This window comes from Anser anser (genome assembly GCF_964211835.1).
Source record: "Anser anser genome assembly, chromosome: 5".
Classification (NCBI taxonomy): Eukaryota; Metazoa; Chordata; class Aves; order Anseriformes; family Anatidae; genus Anser; species Anser anser.
The window spans coordinates 65,717,466-65,741,473 of record NC_139725.1 but is presented as its reverse complement, the minus strand read 5'-3'; the positions used below and the strand labels follow the sequence as shown (position 1 = coordinate 65,741,473).

The 24,008-nt window shown below is 47.6% G+C and overlaps 2 long non-coding RNA genes across 10 annotated transcripts in view; both read left to right on the top strand.

The window, feature by feature from the left end:
* The window catches only part of LOC310901025, a 315,297-nt gene that overhangs the window by 127,105 nt on the left and 164,184 nt on the right, over positions 1-24,008 (top strand). The window lies entirely within an intron of this gene.
* The window catches only part of LOC310901024, a 38,698-nt gene continuing 27,446 nt past the window's right edge, over positions 12,757-24,008 (top strand). Inside the window, exons 1-2 of one of the 3 annotated variants that reach the window (XR_014585531.1) lie at positions 20,535-20,636; positions 20,752-23,603. This is a non-coding gene — a long non-coding RNA (uncharacterized lncRNA). Of the gene's footprint in view, positions 23,604-24,008 lie in introns of all 3 variants that reach the window. The other 2 variants (XR_014585529.1, XR_014585530.1) reach the window with 2 other exon arrangements.

The following is a 24,008-nucleotide window of genomic DNA, read 5'->3' as shown; positions in this document are numbered from 1 at the left end:
GGAGATAAAACAATTCATTTGCCATTTGAGGTAGACTGTTTTTGTTGTAAACAGTTTGATGGGCTGACATTGATGGTTTTCCCGAATTTAAATCTTACAGGCACCCTGAGGTTTTCTCAACATGACTCAATTACTAAACCTGAATTTTAAGCAGGATCCCTTTATGTGACAGTTGCCAGTGAGCAGTGTCACGGGGAGGGGCGGGAGCTCCGAAATGTCAAGTCGTCCCTAGGCAGGGCTCTGAAAGACAGACAGGGTGGGACCGCACGTGCCTCCCCAGCCAGCACCCGCAGGGAGCCCGCCGCAGCCAGGAGCTGCCTGCAGAAGCCGACGTCCACGCTGCTGGTTTGTCCCTTCCTGCTCCCCAGATTTTCTCCTTTGAGAACTGCCTAAAGATCACATCAACTATTCTTTTGGCAAATTCTGACTAACTCCGTATTCCAAGGGATGTGATTGCTCAGTACGTTAAATTGCTGTAGTCACAGTGCTTTAAGAAAGAGGACGATCTAGGTGTGATGGTGTTGGGCATCCTTCCCAACACTGAGCTGGTCAGCGAAAGAAGTAAAAAGCAAATGTTTCCTGTTGCACGTCCCCTGCCCCTGGAGGGGTTTCAGGAATGGGAACAAGTCCTGCGGACCACGGTGCCTGGCTGCCCTGTGCTCCTTGTTCCACGAGGTCCCCTTGCTGCGGGGCCCCAGCTTCATCCATGTCCTTTGGCAGGCTCTGGGCAAGAGGGAGCACGAGTCCCAGGCTGCTCACAGGGCCCCAGGTGCCGATTAGCTGGCCCGTGTTGTTTTAATTGGCCTTCTGGCAGCTGCCAATGTAATGAGTGCGTTTTTCCATCCTCCATCTTTGGGGAGGGAAGGTCTCTGTGAGCTCTGTCTTCTTCAGCCAGTGATTTCCAGTGAACGTGCCTGGACTGTGTACCTTTGGTTTTCCTATTGCCCCTTTGTGTTTTGTCCAAACTAGTCAAAAGCTGGGGGTGACAGACGGGCGGATGGCCACGTCTGAGCGCCCTTGCCGCTCCGCGCACCCAGAGGTGGCAGTTCACAGCCGAGCAGCTACGGCTCCCAGTTAATAGTAGCATTCTTCTGCCACAGACACCTTTTTCATTTGGTTTATCTCCTCCCTCTCCCTGGCCTCGCTGATGGTCTGTCATCCTCTTCTGTGATGGAGGTTGTTACCACGACTGTTGGCAATTTTCAATCTGTCCCGCACTGCCCTAATAAATAGTTCATCCCCGTTATCTCCAGCTCTGACATATGAGTTGCTCCTTCTAAGCCCAAAGTGGTGCACTTTAGCCAATCTCTATAACCAGTCGTTCAGCCCTACTCATTTCTGAGATCCAGGTGTGTTTCGGCTAAATCCATCATGTTGCAGTCATTCTTGGCTGAGCACTCAATCCTTCCCCCACTGCCGTACCCATCTCCTTACTGATCCTTTGGCCTTTGAAATGTATTTTTCCATGTAGCTTGCTATGAAGGCTTTCCTCCCTGATTAAGGTTCCCATTCACTCCAACTGAGGGCTGCTTTATTTTATTGATTCCCACGGAAATCATTGTGAGTGTTCAGCGGCCATCACAACAACTGCATTATGTATGCCGTTAATCTACAGTGTGTACCTAAGGCTGGGGTCAGAGTAACGTGAAGCTATAAGCTTTATTTAGGCTGTAAGCAGTGGTCGATGATTAAAGTCACTGAAGTTCTGCAGAATTTTGTCTCAGTGAAAGCAGGGGTTTGGGTCCCTTACCTACCCTGACTTAGAGGTCTCGTTGACCTGTAGGAGAGACCATTAATTTTGCTGCACAGACTGCACGTCAGTCCTCTCTGTGGATATCCCGGCACCAGCAGCCAATTCCTCTCTCCTCCCACGTCTGTGAACCTTTACCAGGCGTCCTTTCCCAGCTTTTAATCAGTTCTGTCCCCTGTACCAATGCAGCTATTTCCCTGAGAAATCTTGTAGGCGATAGATTTCCATGTTAAATATTCTTACAGGTCTTCGTGTAGCAGATTAGCACCTGTCAAGTCTTTCTGCAGGTAGCTCAGCTTTCAGATAATTGGCAAAGATGTATCTTTAAAGGTGTCTTGCTACTGCTTCGGATGCGTTTCACATTGAGTTCTCATATAAGAACTGATCATCCAACTGGGCACTGCTTGGAAAGGAGTCCCAGGATCTGATTTACCAAGGTTAAAGCTTCCTAAAGTCTGTAATCTTTTGGTTTCGACCCAGCTACTGCCTTTACAGTAAGTAACAGTATTGTAAGGCTCTGGTTTGGTTTTTATCCAAATGGATAGCAAATGTCCTCAAATAATATTTCAGAATCATAGAAGATTGAAAGTGATTAAAACCCCCTTAAACTTGCTATATGGTCTGTGAACATGCACGTACCTCTTTGAATATACTGTGAAGTTTAAATAAATGCTATAGCTTCTTATTGGGCAGTTTTCTCTTCCTCAGATTAATACCATAGATAATGTAGGAATATATATATATATATTAAGTAGACAGGACATTTATTTCTCTTTGCAGTGGCAGAAATCCATTAGGAGTAAACAAATTCTTTGCTCTTATCAGAGTGCTTTTTGTTGTCTGCATTTAGAGATAAAGCTCCCCTATTTTATCACAGCACGTGTGCGTGCGTTTCCAGCAGCACTAAAGGGAGGTGATTTTGCACGCCGAGGTTACAGTTGGCCACGGTGGGTTGAGATTCATCTGAAACGTGTTGTGTGATAGGTTGTGGTTCGTGTTCTCCTTTGTACTTCCCCTTCACACGTTTGGAGAACGGCCGCAGCTTTCCGAGAGTTTCAGCTTTTATGACTTTGTCGCGCGTGCCGGGAGGTCAGAGGGGCCGAGCTGGGCAGCGGGCACCTGGCGCTGCCGGCGATTAGTGAGTGCTGCCACTGAAGGCACTGCTGGGGCAGCCCCTTGAAACCGCTCCAGTTACATTTGGGGATAAGCCCGTTAGACTTGCAACGCTCCGAGATTTCCCCTGCAGTCCCCTGTAGTCCTGCAGTCAATTTGCTTTCCTTATTTCACCAGGCGATTGTGATCTTCTTTTCAAATCCACCGAGAGATGCTACCCCCTGTTAAATTGCTTCTCTCGGTCTGTCTGTTGTTCAGCTGCCTTACCGTGTGATACAGGGCACAAGGAAATGACTTTCAAGATGAAATATTTATACACAGGCAGGGTGCGGTGGTCATCAGAGAACAAAGGAGAGGATTGATGTTTGTAGAGAGGACGAGAACCAGCACAGTGAGGACTTTCTAGCATCCACGAGACCCGCACATTTATCCAGAGGTCTCTAAAATTAGTATGATTTGCACAGTTGCACATTTATTACAGCTTAGCTTCTGGCATCATCTAGTGTCATCTTTCACCAGGGAGTTTATACGTATCAGTCAATCTTGTCACTTTGCATTAGGAGAAGGGTTGAGCTCTAAACCAATTCCTCATGCAATACTCAAAATACGTCCCTTAGAAAAGGGGAAAAAAAACAAAAAGCACAAACCAAAACTAACTGCAGGTGGGACAGGGCTGGGAGGCATCAGCTGGGGTGTAAAAGGGAGCAGGAGGAAGGGTCTGAGACCTCAGAAACAGGAGGATATTGCAGCTGGGTGAGGGTGGTGCACAGCTGGGACAGGAGGGGCACTTTGCAGGGTGTTTGCCACAGAGCTGGGCAGCAGCTTGGGGTCCGTACAGGAGCTGTGAGTTCAGGTGTCCTGTGAAATCTCTGGTCCTCAGCGGTAACAACTTTCCTCCCCATTGACTGCCTTGGCCTGAAGAAAAAGGTATATGAAGCAGTATTTTAATATTTAATATTTTAATATTTCAGTATTAAAGCTTTTGAATTTGCAGATGTCACTGAATACGGTCAACACGGATGAGTTTTTTTAAACCCATAATTAATTGGCTCCTTTGGTAGTTATTGACCATTAACAAAGTTCATTCTGTAGCTACAAAACCCCTCAGAAGCTCTTCATTAAGTAAATTCCTCAAAGAATATGAACCACAGACTGACTGAAAAAAATAATTACATGCTGAACTCATTATTGGCTTTAGCCTGTGTTTGAAAAATGCTGTCCAGACTTCATGTGAAGACAGCGATGGCTTGCAGCAGCTCACAGTGGAAAATCTCCTAAGTGCGATGTGATCCCTGCTGGGTCCGAGGCTTGCTTTTTAGGCAGGCCAGAGCAGAAAAATGCCCTGATCCAGCTCTTGGGATGATGCACGTTGGCATTAGCTACATTTAATTAGAGCTGATCTCCACGTCTTTCATTCTCAAAGTAGTTTATTGTCAGCTACCATGACATCCAGGTAACTAAACCCCAGAAATCACGAGCCACTTTGGGTCAGTCAGTTGGGATGCACCTACAGGAACAGCCAAAACACTGATGGTTCCAGACCTGCTTCGCTAGGGCAAGGACAAAAGTGGAAAATTTATTATAGGCGCAATGCACATCTGAGCTTTGTTAGGACAGCGGCACAGCACCCACGAGGAGCTTCTGGCATCATTTCTCCCCGTGAGCTGTCCTCTCACCTCCACCTGCCCCAGGGGTGCCAGGGCGCTGTCACCCTGCCTGTAGTCCCTGCAGCTTTTGCTTAGATTTCCGTCCCATCTCTCACGTCATACGCACGTCTCCCCAAACCTCTGCTTTCCGTTAGGCTCCGGACGGTGCGGGAGCATCCCAGCCCATGCCCCTGTGTCGGCAGGAGGCAGCTGGTGCCTTCACTGCCTTCAGCACCTGGCAGCACGGAGTGCAGCATTTTCCAGGGAATTGAGCTTTTCGGCTTTTCTGCTTTGCATTGAACTCAGTGATCTTGGGCCCCTGAAGATTTGTAAGACTGGTTTTTGAACGAGTGATCACACAACAGGAAAATGGGAAATTCTGAAGTGTAGTAGGAAACCTTGCTGCACTTGACCAGGAGCAAGAGCTAGGAAAAGTTCACACAAAAACTTCCGCTGTGTTCAGAAAATAGCTTCAAAGGGGCTTACTCCAAATAACTCTGATCCTTTAGTCAATTTTCAATCCCCTTGCCATAGGTGATGTACGGAATAGGAAAGAAACAAGGCATCATGGTATTTGTCTTTTATTTTTAAGTGTGTAATAGAAGATTTATGTCATTCATGGTTAATAGAAAGAAACTTCAAGGTCATTTAAATTGTCAGAGCGGTAAAGCATATTAGCAAAGTCACAGCGTGGATTTTGGTGTAGCAGAGTCCAAGTGCTTACCCACGTAATGGAAAAGAACAAATGTTAATGTGTGTGTAAAGGGGACCTATCTCAATTCCAAATTATAATTGTGGCTGTATGTAATGTAGCCTAACTGGCAGGTGAGAAATAAATGCTTTCGAGCTGTGTTACTTCATGCATGAAAATTTTAAAAACTGATCTGGGAGAGTTATTGTGAGTTGTCACGAGCCGGAGTGCTTGGAAGACAAAGTGTGTGCGCGGGCCGGGGCAGGCAGCCGCTCTGTCTGCAGAGATGCACCATAATGGAAAATCACAGAATTCCCTCTTCCTCGGTTCAAACAAATACCGTCTTGTTTTACACTCCAGTGCCTTCAATTGCCTAAGAGAACAGCATTTTTTAACATCTAATTTGAATCATCTGACCTACTGTTGTGCTGCTTTATGTAGTTTTACTGAGCAAAAAATTAAGTAATCAGTAATGTTTCAAGCTGGTAGTGTGGTATTGCATACTTAAGTTTGGCATGGTAATCTTCCTCCTTCCCAATATGTGATTTTCAACCGAATCCCTGACAAAGCCTGTTGAGATATTAAATTGATGGAAAACTCCAATATCTAAAAGCTCCCATCTCCAAGAATTGCGTTTACATTTCTTCGGCTTCCTGGAGCGCACTATGGGACGAGTGCCCTTTGAATGCCAAGTCTGAAATGCACGTACATATTTCTCCAACAATATAGAAATCTAAGTGTAGTTGTTTAAACTTTAATGCACAGTTTATGTTAAACAACAGAATTCTCCTCCGTTAGACTCAAAGCCCAGTCATGTCTGTCAAATTCTGTATGAAAACCCCACTGACTTGAATAAATGGGGGTCACAATTCATTTCCTTATAAAGAACTGAAAATCAGTTAAAAGATCATGAGAAAAAAAATAAAATATTTTCCATTTTCATCTGCAACCATTTTTTAAAAAGAGTTTTTTGATGGGCTTCTTTTCACTGAAAAATGTTCTTTAAAAGTGTGAGCAGTTGTTAAAATGACATATCACAGGAATTAATTGCTTGTGAAGAAATGTGAGCCTAAAGAGGAGCATGGGAGGGGGGGATAGATAGAGAAGAGATAAATTGCCCTCTTCATGGCTTTACTTGACACCTTTTTCCTCTTCCCATCCTAGCCGTGCTCTGTGAGATGCAGTCACCCTGTGCTGACAGCACAGTGCTCTCCGCAGGTGCTCTTTGAGGGGATCTTCACCTCTCCGTGAGAACCATCAGGCTCACGTGAGGAGCATACATTTACCTTTTGGTTCCATATTTCATTAGGAATACTTGGAACAGAGACCCACGTCTTCACGGAGTCCTGGTGATGCTGCAGAAATGCAGGAAATTGCTTTGCTGGTATCTCGGTGTACTGCTTTGATCGAAACTGATAAAAAACCTTTGCTGAATCTCCATACTTTACTGGAGGTGTGGCAAAAAGACACAAAATCTCTCACTGTAGTAACGGTACAGAGACTCCAAAATAAGCATGCTCTATTTTGAAGTCTAACTCTCATTTTTTGGTTGAAAAGAATCATAGAATCATAGAACCAGCAGCTCAGTTCCATGGGAAGCCATGGAAAGGCTGCCTTCAAAAACGCACCTGCACCATGTAAAGCACCTGCAAAAGCATTGGGAACCTCCGCACATTCATCAATTTCCCCTTCGATTCAATTTGGTTGAAATTAGTCAGCCCATGTGGTCCCAGCAGGAGACCGGGAGGTTCAAGGTAAGCTGTGGTGGATGTGCCTTGCCTGGCCCGTTCACGAAGAGGTTGGTTGTGCTGGTTAAGGAATTGCAGTTACGCTGACCTGGCAGTCCTCGGGCCTTGGGGTTTCCACCTTTAGCTTCTCAAGTTTGCCTCCTTGCTTCGTTGGGAAGCGCTGTGTCTGCGCTCCCAGGCTGGCCTGCCACCCCGTCCCGGGCTGGGCTCTGCACCAGCCTCTGTCCCCCTCAGGCTGTCCGCTCGCTGTCCTGAGACAACGCAGGTAGTCACCGAGATGCACATGGATCAGTTCTCGCATCTGTGTTTTGGCAGTGTTCAGCTTGTCAGGTGTGGACAGAGGTACAGGGACTAGGATCATGCTTAGTTCTGCAAATGCGTTAAAACACCGTGTATTTGCTGTGCTGCAAACCAAACAGCAGCAGGCAGTGCTCTGCTTCCACTTCGGCACGCGCCCAGCTGCTCGGTGCGAGAAAATCTCTTTCGCCGAGGTGCAGTATGAGCCATTAAAAACATCCCCCCAAAACTGGGCAATGAGATTATGTGTTTAATAAGCTTCACATATTGGGTGTGACGTTCTCTTCTGGTCCGTGTCACCACTGATGAGAAAAGTGCCCTGCAGTTAGCTCCTGTATTCCTGCTGCCAGCCTGATTTGCCAGGGAGAAGGGCTACTTTTGCTGACCTTTTTTCCACAGTTCTTTCAGTGGAGAGCATGGTGATTCTGGATTGAAACGACATAACCCAGGAGTGAGACACACCGTATTTCTGCAGAACTTTCTCCCCATGGGGTTAAGCAAGTCTCAGGCTTGGCATTCAAGTGCATTCTGGAGCAGGCATTAACCCTGTGCTTCTGGGAAGGGGAGAAGGACATGAAAAACACTAAGTGCAGCCTGGCAGATCATGAGGGTAACCAAAAGAACGTGCATTCGTTGTTCAGGCTTTCTGGTTTATGAAGTCAGGCAGGAAGGACAGCAGGGCTGGATCTGCCTCATGATGGCGATGGCTCTTTGGGTCCGGGTCCTGGAGCCGTGTGAGCGGCGCTGGTTCATTCCAGCAGAGATTTGCAGCTGGTTTTTTTAATGAATCAAAAAATGCAAAGCAAAATCCACTCGGCTTCTGAGTACTCCCTTTGTTTGTTGTGACAGCGTGTAAAACAGCAGGCTTTTCTTGTGTCTTTTATGTAAAACTCTAGATCACACGTATTGAGTTGCTCTGCAGTCACCTGGTAAGAGTAGTATCTGATTAGCCCATATTGCCTTGAAAGGTTTATTTATATTAACAAAGCTCCCAGCAAATACTGTCTGACATTTACTTTGTAACCATGATAATTTCCTGTGATTTAGCATTGTGATTTTGGCTTCCTATTGTTTTGTTCAATACCTCCTTCATCAAAAGCCCGCGAGTTCTGCCAGAGACCCCCCTGTGGTCACCAGGACCAAAATTACATGTTAGGGGGAAAGTCTCTTCTGTGCAGCTGGTGAGCAGTGTTGCCCTGAAATGGGACTGATGGCTGATGGTTGGGAAAATGGAAATTATAAGGGTGGGCTGGAAATTACCTACCCATTAAAAAAAAAAAAAAAAAAAAAAAAAAAAAAAGGAGCTACATTGGGATGACCTGTGCGGTAGCAATTTCACGTAGGGTGAGGTAACTTTTCCTGTTACGTTTCCTGAATTTACTGACATTTCATTTTACCAAAAGATCCTCTGTGCCTAGGTAGGGAATAAAAGCAGACAATTCAACGTTCTGGAGATGCTGAGTTCCTGCAGCAGTGGAGGGCTCCCCAGCAAGGGGGTGTATTATTATTACTTATTATTGTTATCCCCGCACCCTGTGGCATCGTGCCCTGGGAACACATCCACTCTTTGGGGTGAGAAAGGGACAAATCAGATGAGCACTGCTTACCTGAACATTCATGAGTACAGGAACACGTGAGAAGTCACCAGGACAAGGTACTTCGATCTCACCTGGGACTTCTGAGCATTTCTGCAAACCAGACTTGCTAACGGGTAAAGCTGGAGCCGAGGAGTGCGTTATGTTTTACGGCAGGGCACCTAGAGGCAAAACAGAACAGCTGCCAAGTCGAAGGCAAGCCCTAGTGGAAAAGTGAGACAAAATGGATGCTTGGAGAAGTCAGTCTGATGAGCTTAAAAAATTAGAATCGTCCCTTCTGAATTTAGACATCTGGTCATTTAAAGTTGGGTAATCTTTGCTTGAGTGTTTAATCATGCTAATGCTACATGAGTTGTTATCTATTATTAAACCTCCCGGAGCTTTTAAGCAGCAGGCAGTGAGAAAGCTCGGCAAAGTCACAAATGGGTCCATGAGAGGCATTGCTGGACAAATACCAGGAAAACCAGCTGTGGTATGGTGCAAGCTGCATTACCCTCGCGGAATAAGTACCTTACAGTATTTGCAAATGAGAGAGAACATCTAAAAAGCATATGTCTCTGCTAAATGTCTCCCGTTAGAAATGCAGGAATTTCCATTAGTCCCAAGAAAACCAATTGTATTTCAGTTGTGAAGTCAATATTGCAGAACTACTGAGTGGTAATGGCTTTAATTGTATTGCTCAAGAACTTTTAAACCACTCTAGTCTCATTTAATTCAACTTAAAGGAACACAAAGAGAATTGAGTTCCCTAAACTTGGTTAGGTCTATTTTCCAAAATGCCCTTTTGAGTACAATTAATGTTACACAGTAGATGACAACAGCAAGAGGAAATTTCCCTTAAGTAGGTGTAGGAAGCAAGCAAACCCAGACGAGATTTCTGTTGATGTTCATCTAGACTGAAGGGGAGAAGTCCTCTCTTGAGGAGTTAGTCAGAGTACAGCTTAACCCCATTTGTAGGCTGCCCGGGCATTCACCGAGGTGTGCTGGCACACCCAAGGGCAGGAGAAACTCTGCTGCCATTTTCCCATCCTCTTCAGACGGGCTGCTGTGGTTCTAAAGGACGATAAAGTCACCAGTGAGATACCAGGGCTATATCTGTACCCACATGTAACCCTTGTGGCATATAACATATAACATATAACCCATATAACATATAACATATAACATATAACCCTGTTCTAGGTGACCCTGCTGGTGGACAGGGTCATCTCCAGGGCTCTCTGCCAGCCTTGGCCGTTCTGTGAAGGCTGAACTGGTGCACCCGGGCCAGCAAATCCCTCTCCCCAGCTGAGGCTTGTAGTGATGTTAGCGGCTGTTCTTGTGCTGGGACAATAAAGAATTAGTTGTTCACCTTAAAAAAAACAACAAACAAACAAAAAAAAACAACCACTGTATTTGCATTCATTTAAAGGTAGAAAGATTTATAACTTGAAACCTAACAAGAAAAATTCCTAGACACGCAGAACATCTCAACAACTAATTTTCTTTTTGTAACTTTTTAATTTTGTTTCCACCATATGGCTTAAATTGTGTGTGAATTAATATTATTCATAAATGCAGTACAGATAGGAATAAGACCAATTATAGCAAAATATTCACCATCTTTTTAATCTCTATGGTTATGAGAAAGGCTGTTCTCTTGAAAATTTAATACCTTAAAAAAATCACATGATATGCAATGTTTGACTTCTGCCCCATGGTATTTGTCAAGTTTGCAATATTTTGCCAACAAATTAACAAGGGGTATATTTCAGTGAATTTTTTGTAAGCCAGAGGGAATCTGCCATTTGGCTTCAGAGTGTTTGCAACATGCTACACGAGTAATTTGGATCTGGTAGGATTCAGTTCAGAGTTTCTGCTAACTCAGCTGGCACAGTCCTTTCTGGCATCTATTTTGAGAAGCTGATAATTGCTTTGGGCTGGCTGCGGTGCCGCGCTCTCGAGTCACAGGGGACCTCTCTTCTGGAGTCAAATGTACAGTTTGGATATTGCTGTAGAGCAAATTACACTGGATTTTCAAGGCCTATTTAGAAATGAACAAACACAGAACTGTCACTTGGCAGTGATTCAATAGCATACCTGTTGCAACGTTGTGCACGGCTGTCACCAGAGCCTGAGACCACGTGTATTTGAGACCACTTCCAGCCCTCCCAGCGTCCTCGCTCCCACAGTGACCTGGAGAAGAAATACAAACAAATTCAGGTGACATTTCCACTAATCGTGCTACCAGACATCTGCAATTGAGGAGTTTCCTGAGCCAAAACTCCTATCTGCCTTTTTTCGTATTTACTTTTCCTTGATAGACCATCTCTCATAAAGGCGTGTCGTCCGTAAGAGGATGGCGACACTGGTGCTAGGCGGTGTGCTTATTGGCATCACATCCTTGACGTCCTTGACATCACATCCATGGCAGAATAGCAGGACCCAGTCCACCAGCAACATCAGCAGCAGCCCTGCAAGTGCTGCCAGAGGCTGCCTGTGGTGTCGGCAGGGCTCGGTACCGGGATGTGCTGTGCCGGACATCTGCGGTGTTTGGGGCTCGGCACATCCTGGCATAGACGATGCCATCTGTGTTTTCAGGGCTGATAGGCGAACGTGGGCCTTGCTGAAAGTGTGCGTCCTGGGCTGCTGCTGGCTGGCACCAGCTTCTTGGGAACCTGAATCAAAGTCTGCACTGGCTCTGCGCGGCGTGGATCGTCGGTGTTGCACCCACTGAGCTGCCTCGAGGAAGGAGCCCCAGCAAAGGTTTCTGAGGGAGTTTTACCCAGGGGGTGGGAGTGAGTGAGGAAACCCCAGCCAGACCCTGCCCCACCTGCTGTTCGGGTCCCAAAAAGGTATTGGAGGGAGATGTTTGCTGACAAGGAATTTCAATGGACCCTTCTCTCACCTGGTTAAATAAATAAATAAATAAATAAAAATCTGTATTTACATTAAATATGGTGAAAAAAGAGTTAATCAACTTTTTTTTTTCCTTTTTTTTTTTTTTTTTTCCAGCCAGAACGTGAGATCATTTTTCTCACAATTTTTCACCTAGATGACTGTAAATCTCTTCACTAATCTCTCTTGATATTTGCAGTTTGGTTCAATAAGACCATTCATTTCCTTTCTTGTAGCTTGTATCCTCACCATGTTATCCTGTAACATCTGCAGCCCAAAAATGTCTTCTGAAGCTGAAACTGCAGTAGCAAAAATCAACTGCAATTGTGCATCCCTGCGTTACCGGTGCAGCTGGCACCGGCTCACGCTCCTGCCCTCACCTGCTTGCTCACCTGGTCACCTCTGACACTCTTAGGCCATTGCTTTTTTCATGTGAGTGCCAAGGGCTCTGTTGTGGTTTAACCCGGCTGGCAGCTAAACACCACACAGCCGTTCGCTCACCCTCCCCCCCTCCCTCTCTGGGATGGGGGAGAGAAACGGGAAAGTGAAGCCTGTGAGTTGAGATAAAGACAGTTTATTAAGACAGGAAAATAATAATAACAATAATAATAATAATAGTGATAATGGTAATAGTATTAACAATAATAATGTGTAAGAAAACAAGTGATGCACAATGCAATTGCTCACCACCCGCTGACCGATGCCCAGCCTATCCCCGAGCAGCCGGCCCCCCCACCCCGGCCAGCCACCCCTATATATTGTTTAGCATGACGTCAGATGGTATGGAATACCCCTTTGGCCGGTTTGGGTCAGCTGTCCTGGGTCTGTCCCCTCCCAGCTCCTGCTGCACCCCCAGCCTGCTCGCTGGCAGGACAGAGCGAGAAGCCGAAAAGTCCTTGGCCTGGTGTAAACACTGCTCTGCAACAATTAAAACATCAGCATGTTATCAGCGCTCTTCTCATCCTAATCCAAAACATAGCACCCTACCAGCTACTATGAGCTACTTAACTCTGTCCTAACTGGAACCAGGACAGGCTCGAAGTTTGCTGTTTGTGCGGTTTGGAGATGTGCCAGCCCCGATCTTCCACAAGCGCCCATGTAGTGTGACGAGCCCTGCTCAGCTGGGCGAGGTTTTCCCTGGCTCAGCACTGAACCTGCAAAACAAAGGCAAAAGTCAGAGGATGCTGCCCGGAAAAAGACAGTGGAGAAATATGCTTTTTTTCCCTGCAGGTGGTAGAAAAGCTGGAGGGTGGCCAACTTCTAATTTTCTCCCTCTATTAAGGAAAGTAAGTTTTTTGCAGAACCTGAGACAAATTGGCAGGAATCAGAGTTCTGCCTAACGCCGTTCAAGATCACGTTGCAGATCCAGCCCCACGACTGTGTTTAATCATTTGCTGTTAAAACAAAGTCTCTGAATCTAAGAGCTCCTTGTGGTGGGCCATTATGTCCGGAGACCAGATTTTAATACACAGAGCTGATTTAATGAAGTGAACTTGACTGAAGTTGTGAGGGACATCAACAAAGTCTTTCTAGAAAAGAAAACAGTTTTGCAATAAATTAATGCCATCTGGTGCTATGTCAGATGAACTCTCTGCATCTGTTACAGCCACAGGAGAGGAGATGTAAAAGAGAAGAATGAGAAGGAAAACAAATAACACATTGCTTCTGAATTGTACTACAGCCTAGTCTCTAAGTGACCCTTTTTTCTTTTCTGGCATAGTGAGAAATAGGCAGTGATGCCTGAAAATGTATCACCGATTTCTCTCACAAAGAAGACTTTTGTTTATTTTGTTGTACTTCCCATATTTATTTATTGAATTCAGAACCTAGAGGTTCACGTGCAATATTTGAGGTAGTTTGGTTTAAAATGTGCGGTACTGAAATGACCCATGGCTGCTTCGATAAATTGCAGCGTGTTCCTCGTGGAGAGGATGTGGCTGAATAGGAGCTTTCATCTCTCTCCCTCTCCAGCTCCCGTTCTTTGCAGCTGGAGTTTTCATTTGCGATCCTGCTCACTCCCAGCCATTTGGATCCTTTTTGTTGTCTGAGCCTGGCTAAATGTAAGGGTTTTAGCTGGTAAATGTTCAGCCGTGCTGACCTGCAGCACAGCATGGAGCTGGTCTAGGGTGCAGGCAATACCAGCTGAAACCTCCTCAGTCACGGCGTCTTCTGACATTTCCCAATTGCGTTTGTTAGCTATATAAATGCGCGATGAGACTGTAGACTAAAATTGATACTCATACTTTGTTAGATTCCCACCACTAATTATTTGATTTCCTCTATACCTTGTCTACATTTGGCATGCAAATCCTCTAATTTCTATTCCAGAGTGTCTGTACTGCAGTTGTCACTAACAGGGAGGTATCAGCCTCTCGCTCACCTCCTTCCTCCCAGCGCTGTGCCTGCCTGGTGTGCAGATCCTGGGCCTGGCTCCACGCACTGGCACTGAGCGTGTTCGAGGGCGCTCTGCAGGGCAAGCAGCAGAGGGGCGGGCTCTGGCGGACTCACGGGAAGCACGAAGCATCTCTGGTTTTCAGAGGTGATGTCTGAAAGATTTTCCTGTCTTTATCACAGTCCACGTTTTCTGTCTGCCATTCCCAACTCAAGCACTTCAGGAGCTGTTCTGGTTTTGCTTTACCTTCATCTCCCACACTGGGAAGTTTGACCACGTCCACGTTATCTGGTCTCAGCAGCCTGCCCTGCCTCGCTGTCTGTGAGAAGCATCAAGAGAGGATGCCATACAGCTTCTGTTTTGTTCCCATAACTCACGTTTCATTTTGGCTGGCAGGCGCCTGTCCTCTGTCACACGTGCTGGGTTGCGATGAACACCCGCTCTGGCTGCGGATGGATTGGGAACTATGCTGGTTATCTCGATGTCCTTCAAACATTAGTGGCTCATCTCATTGTGACAGACAGAGGAAAAGGAACTATGATTGTGACAAAGAGACCTGTTAGTGTACGCTTTCTCCAGAAACCTTCTCCTGTAGCGCCTGAGCTCTGCTGGCACACATTGTCCCAGGGCTGACACGGCGTGATGTACACCTGCGTTGGGCCAGGCGCGCTCCTGGCGTGTGGGTTTTTGTGCCACCTCCTTTCTTCTGCCAGGAGACCGCAGCTCCCGGGAGGGGAGAGGCAGCATTGCCTCCTGTGCTGGAAGAAATCCCGTGGGTCTAAACTACAACTCATTTGCAGGACTGCAAATCCAGCGGCAATTGTTCACTCCTCCATCAGTGAATTCCTGTGGCTCGCAGATGTTGCAGTCTCTCACCCGGCGCTAATCCTGGCCTTGCATTTTTACTTCTGCTTTTGCCCTTGTGGTGCGTCCCATTGGAGGCTGATGCTGGCACCCCACCCTGCAGCACCATCCCCAGGGTCTGCATGGGGGACTGGCTTTTCCTTCTCCCCAGTGCCTCAGCATTCAGGTGCTGTGCTCCCCTGTGTAGGATGGGCTATGAGGAGTGATGTGTAAAAACAGTTAGAGGCAAAGTGGGTGCTCACCTGTCCCATCAGCTGCACACCCAAGTGCTCTCACTGGAGGATGCTCTGCACGTTCCTGACTTCATTAGCGCGAATGCAGCACCTCCAGGACAGCTGCTTGTCTGCTTGTTTGTGCATCTTCTAAAGTCTTTGTTTAAGCTTTAATGATATTTGATTCCAAAGCCTTCCTATGGCATTCCATATTGACCACTTAAAGTTAAAACCCCACTGAAGTTAGCATTTGCTAGCACCTCTCCTAGACACGTCTGTTGCTGTGTAGCATTTTGGGTGTACATTTAATTGCACCAATGTAATTGGTATTATGGAGGCAAATTATTATAATACGTGCATTCCCACTTTCTCTTTCATATATGTACAAGGACTTGTACTTACTATTTTCATAAATAATTCAAGCTCTGTAGCTTATTTTATTTCTACTTTGCACCTAAAATGACTTTCCAGAATGTTAGCAGATCTGTGTCTTTCTCTAACCTCAAAGCTTTAACACACTGGTGGGTGTAGAAATGCAGTGGCAGTCACAGACCAAGACATTCTCATCTCCTTTGTCCATTTTTATTTTCTCTCATGCACTGACATTTGCACTTAATTATAAATACTGGGTAGAGCATGTCATCTGTCATTATTCAGTAGAGTCAAGAGGCTTTTTCTGATATGGGGAATTGGAAAGACATCCACTTTGGAAATTGTGAATCAAATGTGGTTTTTAATGATTTTCCCCAAAGTCTTTAGAGTTTCAGTGGAAGTTTACAGTAGGGAATATCTAGCAAGTACTTCCAGGACTATCCAGAGAATCATTTACTAGAGCTGTCTCCATAGTACATTTAATAATGCGAAAGTTCAGTATAGCCCTTACTTAAAATTACATAAGGAGAGAAGCATGTGGATTTCAAGGATTGATTCATTAGGGAGCAGAGCAGCATTAATGGTTTGATGGATAGCTTCACTACCAGCTCTTGAAATAATTATATTTTGTAAATGGAATGCATAAAGAACTCATCAGCGATGCTGGGGTATGGTAATGCACCAAGCAGAGCACGCGCTGTGGAGCTTCTTGAATGGTAAAGTTATTTTTTACAGTCTGAATGATAATGGCACAGTTTATGCTCTGAAGTGCAACTGGTAATGCCGGGGCTAGACGTGGGATGGGCTTCTGTGATCCTCTCATGCTGGGCCTCTCGTTCTGCATTTCACAGCCATAGTTTTCCAATGAAAGTGGAAATCCATAGTGCAGGGGGCTTTTGACTGAGCCCAGCAATTTCCTAACAAAGGCCATTTCCTAAGAGTGGCGGAGGCAGGCTCTCGAGGCTGCTAGCTGACCAACTGCACTGTGTGCAAAGCAAACCACAGGCTTCACAAAACGCCTCACAGCACTGCAAAACCTCGTGTGCCTCACATCCTGCCATTGCAAGCATCAGCGGGGGGATTTGAGAAAGCTTTCCCACTTTTTACTTCTCACCTGGAAAATATAAAAAAATAGCATAAATAAATTCAGCAATATCACCCGAATGAAGGGAGATCAAGAGGTCCTCTATTGCAGCAGGATGGCAGGAAGGTATTAAACTGGCCCAGCACAGCTGTGGAAGTGCATTAGCCATCTTAGCAGGGACTCACGGGGGCAATAGCACGTGACTATTCCTTAATTAGTGTTTAAGCATTGCTTTGTCTATTTGTTTGGTTTTATTTTGCTGCTCCAGCAGAAAAGTCTTTCCTGGAAGAAGAGGCCATTACTCACGGTACTGCACATAGAGAAGTCCCACAACTCCGCTCGCTGGAGGAGCCCGGCAAGCAGGACCTAGCAGGGCACCACCAGCGTTACCGCCTGCTTTTCTCCTGAGGGACACGTCCTTATTTTCTTCCTGGGAGCTTGTCCTAAAGAGTGGTGAAGAATGTGGGGGGAGATAGCTTCTTGCTGCCAAGTCCCGAGGCTTTTGCCAAGCCCCTTGCTGTGCCTGTTCCTGCCACGGCGGCAGCGCTCTCCCAGGGGAGGCAGTGTCCCCTGCCTGTCACCGCACATGGGCAGGGACCAGCGGTGGGCAGCTGCCCTCTGCAGCCATGGGGAGAGCCAGCACCATCGCTGGGGTTCTCTGAAGGACGCTCTCTCTCCAAAGCAGTGCTTTGGTCTCTGGGGGTTTGGCATCCCCTCCGCATGAGGAAGGGATTTACTTTCCGCAGCGTGGTGCGGCCTTCGTGCCAGTGAGGAGGAGGTCACACTGCAAGCAGAGGTGAATGCCTCCATGAATAAAAGGCTTTGGGATGCCAGTGCAAGAAGCTGAAACCAGGTAGGCTCCATCTTCGTCTCCATCTTAGACTCCCCTGCCTGCAGCCAGGGCATCCTCAGGCCCTGTCGGGGCATCTCCCGTCCCCATGCGCTGGTGGCAGAGGCTGCGGCGCAGCCAGGAGCGGTGGCACCAGCCCTCGTCTCACCTCATTTAGTCAGCAGCGTGGTACAATCAAGGAGGATATTAGGAATTTTCTGCGAAGTGCTGTTTTGATGACACTACCTATCTGAAGAGGCAACTTCTGGATTCATATGTACATTATCAGCATGGATCTGTTCATTACGGCATTAGTGCTGAGGAGCTAATGCATTCTGCTTATACAACATTACAACTCTGAGCCAGTGTGTAACAGATAGACATCAAAGCACTGTTATTCATTTGTGTTCTGCAGCCCTCCCTAAATGTATGCACTTTTCCCTTTCAGAGGAGACAGTTACCATGCTCTGTTTCTCCTCTCATTCGGGTTTTAACCCATTGTAATTGTATTAAGTGGCGCCGCTCCGTACTTGCAGAATTGCAAGAAGCAAATGAATCATTATTTTCACAGAAATTACATTGATTTGAATGGCCAGGAGAAAAACAATATAGGAAGGATAACTGGGTTTGGCAATAGTTGATCCTGTATTTTTAGTTATCTCTTTAAAACTATGAAAACTATCACAGTCTGTAGAGATAACCAAGCATTGTGCTGTGAAAGAGGAAAGCTGAGAGTCTCTCCGTTGGTGGGAGCAGTGCCTGAGAACTGAGCAGGGCTGTGGCTGGAGCAGGTCCTTGCAGTTCCTCCAGCCCGCAGCCCACTGGGGTGTTTGTTCGGCCATGGATTCACTGTCACAGCTGCCCGGCGCACAGCGGTGCCCGGCCTGCGGCCCCACAGGCAGCCCCGAGCCCGCAGCCCCGGGAGGAGCAGCTTCAGGTCCTCTCTGAGCTGTGATCCGCGCAGGGAGCGAACACCGGCTGCCGAGGCGCTTCAGTGTGTTGGGAAGATCTGTGGAAATGGAAGGCGTTGCTGGGAGGCGCCTGCTTTTCAGCACCTCTGCAGCTGCTTTGCCCTGGGGCAGGGCCCCATGCAGGGCAAGCTGCCCAGGTCCTGCCTCCAGACATGCGAGGGGCCTGCCGGCTCCCAGAGCCTCGGGCACGCCTCGGTGCCCTGCAGCAGGCTCTGGATCGGCAGGCAGTGCTCTGCTGCAGCCCCACAGTGTGGGGATGGACGCGGTGCCGGTCACCTCCTGCTGCCACAGGCCAGGGTCTGGCCGGGGCTCATGGAGGGCCAGGTCAGTGTCTGAGCATTCGGTGGGGACAGCACGGGCTGGCCACGTCCCCTTTCTGGTCACCGCCTGGTGGCCACAGCACAGGGGCCATGTTGTAGCCCACAGGCACGCAGAGACCTTCAGAAGTCCAATCCCCAGCTTGCAGCAGCTATGAAAGATGCCTGAGTGGCAGCGATGTGCCGCTGCGCTGCGGTCTGCACCTCTGCGAACCCGTCCTTCTGCGGGGCTCCGGGGCCCTTGCACTGCCTGCCCTCCTGCTAGTTATTTCCTTCTCTTTGTGCATGTCCTTTCTGCTCTCTTTTCTATTCTGGGCTGGATTAGAAATGCTCTGTTTGCTGTTCAATTAAAGTGGCCTCTCAGACACTGCAGAGTTCAAATACTTCTAGTTTTTCCTTTAAATATATCTTTCTGGATTTAATGGGCTTTGCAGGCTACAGTTTCAAAGTGGTTATTAATGGGATTTGTTGAAGGAATTCTTGCTTTGATCTCTTAAAAATAATGTAAGAAATCCCTCCACTGGCATTTCATTTCATGGATTCGGGCATGTCAAGAAGTAGCTGTTGGGTGTCACATTAAGGCTTGGCCTGCACGTGATGAGTCTGCAGAGCGAGGGCTGCACTGCATCTGGCAAATTGAACAGCGGCCTGCTAATTAACTGAAATGTTTGCCTTTTGCTTTCTTTAACTCTATTACTATTATCATTATTATTCCCTGGAGAACGTCGCCACTGCCAAGCTCACAAAGATGTAAAAGGTGATAACAGAATTGGCAGCCAGGCTAAACTCTTCATTGGTGTATGGCAGTGATGCCCCCACGGTGACGCTCTTCTGAGCCCGCTGTGGCCTTACTGCTCATTTCAAAGACGTCTCAAGGAGCTGACGATTCTCACTGCATCAGTCCCCTCCACGTCTCAGGGGTGGGATCCCAAGCCCTGTTGGAGATCAGGGGACATAGGGTTTCTCCGCAGGCTTTGAGGACCAGTTTAAAACAGAGGCGTTCATTCCCTGTGATGTTCTGTTTCGGGATGAGATGTGGTCAAGTTCCTTTGGCTTACCCTGAGTCAGGTGCCAGGCAGCAGCGCTGTGTGCCACGCGTGCCCACAGGCGTAGGCACCCTGCGCCAGTCATTGCCTTTGAGAGCCTGAGCTCACGTGTGTCTGAGGCGGCCGCTGAAATCACGGGCAGAGGGTGGAGGTGATCTGGGGAGGGGAGCGGGATCTCTGCGCTTCTGCATGTGTACCCAGTGAGCCCAACCGGCTTGGTCTCTGTTAAAACACGGGGTGCTGTTAAAATGCAGATGTCCTTTTATTAATGAAGAAAAAGCAGTGACATGCTCTTAAATGAGGGGAAAGCAATTATCATTTACTCAGATGAATCGGCTGGCATTCCTCCCTGCCGCTGCCTCTCTCTGTAGCTAATGAAAATGTAATGCATGTTGAAGTCATCAGCAACAAATTTTTGAATTGCACATTGTACTGAGCTCAGCTTTAATAGCATCTTCCTGGGAAGTGACAGGCAGGAATAAATGTCCTTCAGAATGATTTATACCCTGGATTAGGTGTGAGTTGTAAAAATACACCAAGTTTAAATCACTGTCAACCTTGAAACAACAGCAGAGAAGGTGATGACCCCTGTTAAAAAGTAAACAAAACAACGGTGTTTCTCAATAGATTGAACTGCAAGCTGTCTTTAAAAATAAGATCTGTGGCTTTAATGTTGTCTGCTTTTAAATTAAATTGGAAAGGGGGGTGGTGTGTGCATTTCACAATTACAATTCAGAACAGCTGAATGGGAAGCCATAAGCCACAGTAAGGAGTTGGAGCTCGGTTGTGTTAGTAACACGTCCATTAAACTGCCGTTAGCTGGGAAATGCAGGTAAGTCAGGAAACATAAACTGTGAGGAGGTTTTTGTTTGTTTTGAAGGGAAGTAAAAAAATATTTTAACCCTCTTGCCATTTAAAGATTATTTTTGTCTTTGCTTAATGCCCAGTCCCATATGCAAGCAGGCGCCCGCTCCTCCGGCAGCAGCAGAGCCATTTGCTGTCAGCCCGCGGAGCCTCTGCCCAGCACCTGAGCTGTACCGGGGCCACGCAGCCGCAGCTCCGGAGGAAGCCGCTGGGAAGTTCCTCCCAGAAACGGGCCCGGTTGTCTCTGGGTGGACCCTGAGTCATGCTTAATTGCTGGGGTCAGGAAACGTGCCTGTTTTCCCCAGCTAATCTTGCAAGAAAGGATCAGAGTGGCAACCAAACCTGTCTCAGCACCGTACTGCTGCGCGTGGAGTCTCTGAGCAGCTGCAGGTGATGTGGTACTGTCCCGTTAGCCGTGCCTGTGCATTGCTGTCAGGAATTGGTTTGCCCGCTGGAAGGCCCCGTCCCCTCCTGGCACGGATCCGCACCTCGGTGCGGTACCGGTGGCCTCGTGGGGCCGGCCCAGGTGGAGCACCCGGGTGGTTGCCCTGGGGGTGCAGCCGCCCTCCTGCGCTGGGGCACTGTTTAATTAAACATTTCTTCTTTCCGTGACTGGGCCTAATGAAGGGCGCATTTCCAGCTTTGTCATCACCTTCAGTTTAATACCCTTTTACAAATTTCATTCGTGTTCAGCTGAATGAAAACGGCCTGTATATGCAGCTCACTGCAACCTGAAATTTCCTCTTCTTTTGTCTTCTTGGAAAAGAAGAAAAAACCAACCAAACAAAAACCCACAAAAACCTCACCCAGGATTGATGCAGCAATTCACACACCACAGGTGATGGCGGCACTGGCTGGGCCATGACAGCCCGTTTGGCGTGGGGATGTGTTTGGTGGTGTGTTAGGGCTCCACATGGGGATTTAGGGGCACGCTGCGGGGGCTCTGTGAGGCCTGTGGGGTTTTGGGGAGGGCTCTGCCCGGCACCACACACACCGTAGGGTGTTTGGCCTGCTGCCTCTCCTCCCTGGAGACATCCCTGCCCGTCTGTAAGGCCCTTGTGGCGGGGGGAAGGGCCCTTTTTGGGGGATGACCTGTTCCTGCCACTGACCTCTAGGCCCCGAGGGAGTCCCCTGGGCAGCAGTTTTGGACGCAGGCACGCAGCGTGTGATGGCGTGGCGGCTGCTGCGAATGCTGTGAACACTTACTGATTTCCCCTTTCCCATGGCACTTCCGGGATTTGTTTAAAATTAATCTTAAAATTACCGTTCCCGGTTGCCTTTTAGCAGTTTTTGTGCAGCATTACATTGGTTTACCTGATGGGTTAATGTCTTTGGGAACGCTAACATGTAACTAATCTCAGAAATGCAAAATTAAGTGCGGTTTCTGTCACTCGATGATTGTTGTCGTATTAAACAAGTCCTCAGGGTTCACTTTGCAGAAGTGGGTGACTCCATTACCGTCCTTCTCGCTCACACGTGGCATGGACTGCTGCGAGTGGCACGGGGGTTGATTATGAGGCCGTTTTTACATACGAGTGCCCTGGATGGAAAAAAAAAAAAAAAAAGCCAAAGGGAGGCGTTGTGCACAGGGAGCTCTCGGCAGCACCGCGTGTGCCAGGGTCTGCCAGGAACCCCCCAGAGGCAGCAGACCAAGGGAAGAGGCGAGGTGCTGACACCTTGCAGGCCGCAGCATGGAGGAGGCACGTCCCAGGGATGGCAGGACGCAGTGCAGCCCGGCTGTGCCGTGGACTAAAATATTTTGCTTTTCTTTTCCACTTTTTGGGGGCGGAACCAGCGCTGCCGCGTGTGCGGTCGGAGCTGTCTCTCAGGAGCTCTCTCTAACATCCCGTTTCTGCTCACAGGGCACTTTGGGCTGTTACCAAAAGTTTTTTTTAATCGCAATTTATATGCAGGAAGGCTGCCAAAGTGTAAGTGAGTCAATACTACAGTGTAGTGTCACAAATGAAGTTACTATAGAGGATAATTAGCTAATTGCAGTTAATTACTTTGAAAACATAACACCCAGACCAAACAAAGTATCATAAAGAAATTATTTTTGTCACTTGATATCTAACATGGTAACAAGGACCTGACTGTTTTCCTACAGCGAATTTTTTGTTTGCTTTACAGTCTGATACCTGCTGATAAGATGCTTTACTTTCAAGTGATAAATTATCTTAATTAACTTTAATTGTTTGCAGACAGTTTTATGCAAATCGAGGCATTTAAGGAACAGAAGCAGAGCTGTAGCTGTGGTTAGGGAGGTGGCTAAGGAGCCTGAACTTTTTTGGTGTCGGTGGGCCTTTTACTCCTGAGGACAGACAGCTGTGTCCCGGGTGCAGTGCTGGGAAGCTGCCCGCAGCGTGGGGGGAGCGCAGCCCCCTGCCCACATGCAGCATTGGGGGTGGATGTGATACCAGTTGGGTTCTCAGCCTTCCTCAAGGGCTCAGTGCCTTCTCAGGGGCTGGGGCACTGTCATTTTATTCTACGATAATCCACTGCGAGTGTGGGTTACCTTCCTCATAGCTTTATTTTTCCCAACTGCCAAATTGCCATAACCTGTTTTTACCAGCAATCTTCTATTTGAGTGTAAATCAGGAGTTGCCTCTTGCTGGGGATTCTGCTGCCGTGTGTTCCCATCCGAAGGAGGGAAACAAAGTCAGAAGTGCCAAGAGTACACAACAAACCCACCTGTAGTGGGTGCGTTCACAGCCATTAAAATACTTGGTGCCGGCTGCCCCAGCTGGGCTCCTGCGTGCCCGGAGGGTGCTGAGCTGCCTGCAGCACCCAGCTGGTGCCCGGGGGAGCCCCATGCCGGGGGCAGCACCCAGTGGCTGTGTGGGGCTGTGCTTGAAATCACTGTGAGGGCACGATGAAAACAGGTGTCGGCAGTTCTCGTCGGGGGATCCTTATAATCGTGGTGTGGGGCCGTGAGGTGGGTGTGTGGCTGGAGGAGCTGGTAAGTGCTGTGATGCTTGCATTTCATGTTTTTATCTCTGGTTTAGGTTTTTACTGCTTTTTCTCTGGCATTTCAGCTTTCCTCAATGTGTTTATGCGTTGGGGGAAAAAGGAACGGCTGGATTTAATGAGGGGAGGCTGAGCTCCCCGAGAACTTGCTACTTGCTGTTGAGGGTATTGTGTGTTGAAGTTTTTAGTGCCAGATTAAATGCCGTTTGGGTATTACAGCTCTCTTTCTCTGGAATTAAAGAGAGGCATCTAGAAACATTATATTCTGTGCTTTCTTTTTTTAATGTAGGATCTCAAAATGTTAATCAGATGAGCCTGTAGCGTACAGCAGCCCTGGGACTGACTGCTCACTTCATGAGATAAGTCTCCTTCT